The 2242-nt window shown below is 48.1% G+C and overlaps 1 pseudogene; it reads left to right on the plus strand.

The window, feature by feature from the left end:
* Nucleotides 1-893, plus strand: part of LOC101652323 — a 3454-nt pseudogene extending 2561 nt beyond the window's left edge.
* Nucleotides 894-2242: the final 1349 nt, after the last annotated feature.

A 2242-nucleotide genomic window follows, 5' to 3' on the forward strand; every position in this document is an offset into this window, starting at 1 on the left:
TCATTTCCCTTTGATTTCCTGTTCCCTACAAACCTCACCTCAATAAATCTGTTCATCAAAGATCTCACTTGTCTCTTTTCTCTGAAGGACCTAACATTTCTAAATGAAATTATTCCTAGGTATGGACGTCTGCTGTCATTGGGATCTGATGGCGGGTCTGTTTACCTCCCAGGTCTAACAAAGGCACTTGATATCAAATAGAAGCTTCACTGTGCCTACCAACCTCCGAGCTCTGCGCAGGTCAATGCATGAATCTGGTCCATCAAGTCGGATTGGTTAAGTAAATTCCAGAGACCTGGGGAAAGTGGCCAGTGTTCCTCCCCTTACCTTTTTGCAGACACAACATACCCCCTATAGGGACAATTTCACCCTTTTTGAATGACCCCACCCCACGCTCCAGACCCTGTTACCTCGACTTACCAGTCCCAACCTCACCAGGGTGACTAATCAATCGCGACTCAAATACCTCCAGTCTCTCCAGCAGGTACCACTCAGGCTCCTCCTCCCTGTCGCCACTGCTGGCCATCCATTTCAGCCCGGGGATGCTGTTTACATCAAAAAGTGGGGAAAGAAAGGACTTGGACCTACTCTATGAACGCCCTGTGCCATCCTCCTGACCACTCTGATACTCCTGAAAGTGCTGGCCAGCCTTCCTGCATTCATTTCTGCTGTGCCAGGCCAGGACCCTCCACAGCTGGAAAGCCGTTTTGTCTGCCGACCCTTTAAAGCTAAAGCTCCAGCGAAAATAGGCTCCTCCAGCCCAGTGGGCTTCCTTAGTAGCAGCTTATTGGTGCGAGCCCTTTCCAGTTACGCCTTTGCCTTAACCTCTTTTATTACAGGACTTCCAGTTCAAAACCTCTCATGGACCCACGGCCTTTGTGTGCCTTTTGTGAAAATGTTGTCAAAACCTCCAAATGTGATCCTGCGACCTTTTCTTTGGGGTCCCATGCACGATCTGACTCAGCTCTCGCAGTTGGCCAAAACTCTTCTTATGCTAAGAACGCCGGGGGCAGAAGCCTTTCTGAGGAGAAAGATCTTCAGCAGTCCCCTTTTTACTTATGTCCTGGAAATCGAAATGGCCACTCAGGTTGCCATGACTTCGAGGAGGTCCTGTGCCCCTCTTGGAGTCGTGTAGACATCAGAGCCTGGGAAGGCAGGCCAGACAAGACACAACTCCTCTCTGCCTGGAGAGGAAGGCTCCCTTCCTCCTGTTCCCCAGCAGGTTGCAGCCCATTTTCCAGCCCCGCAGCAGCTTCATGGCATCCCAGACCAACCTGGGCCTTCGTTTCTGGAAGTCAAGATGCACTGCTGTTTGCTATTCAATGGCTGTCTGTAAGGTCTGCGCCCATTGCCCAATTGCAGAACTGCAAGACCCCTGTTCAATCCCCATCTGTCCCGCTCTGTCACTGAATCCTATGTCCCTGCTAAACCCGGGGCCCGTAGTCCCTGAAGGTTTCCCCACCCCCACTATTTTGTCTATGATAACCAAAATACATTCTTTCCTCAATTTCAATCATCCAGAGCTATAGGCCAACCGTTGGCTATGTTTATGAGTGAGACCCCTGATTATGTAGGATTAGGAGTAATATCCAGACCCATTGCTAGTTTTACCAGGTGTCCCATAGAATACCCACCTTGAACACTAGGGAAGATTTTTGGAAACGCTTCATGTGTAGCATCCTGATTTATAATGTATCTAATTCTATATATTCAAGCTCATGTGTGTTAGTCTGGGTCAGGGGTCCTCAAATGTTTTAAATAGGGGGCCAGTTCACTGTCCCTCAGACCCGTTGGAGGGCCGGACTATAGTTTTAAAAAAAACTATGAACTAATTCCTATGCAGACTGCACATATCTTATTTTGAAGAAAAAAACAAAATGGGGCAAAAACACCCGGCGGGCCAGATAAATGTCCTCGGCAGGCCGCATGTGGCCCACGGTCCATAGTTTGAGGACCCCTGGTCTGGGTGGACTAGAGAAATAAATTCATAGACACTTGTATGTATACAGAAAAGAGTTTCACATAAAGAGTAATTGTACATTAAGAAAACATCCCAGCCCAGTTCAGATCAGGTCCATAAGTCTGATCTTAGACCATATGTCCAGCACCAGTCCATAAATTCCTCTTCTGAGTCTCACACACATGAAATGATACGTAGTGCAGGAAGATAATAGGCCAGTGGGTAGAAAGTCTTGTGGATCCAGTGGTGGTGGAAGGATCTTAGTGCTGACCTGAGTCTCCA

This window comes from Echinops telfairi, unplaced genomic scaffold, assembly GCF_000313985.2.
Source record: "Echinops telfairi isolate 266 unplaced genomic scaffold, ASM31398v2 ScPeMD7_7424;HRSCAF=8462, whole genome shotgun sequence".
NCBI classification, from domain to species: domain Eukaryota; kingdom Metazoa; phylum Chordata; class Mammalia; order Afrosoricida; family Tenrecidae; genus Echinops; species Echinops telfairi.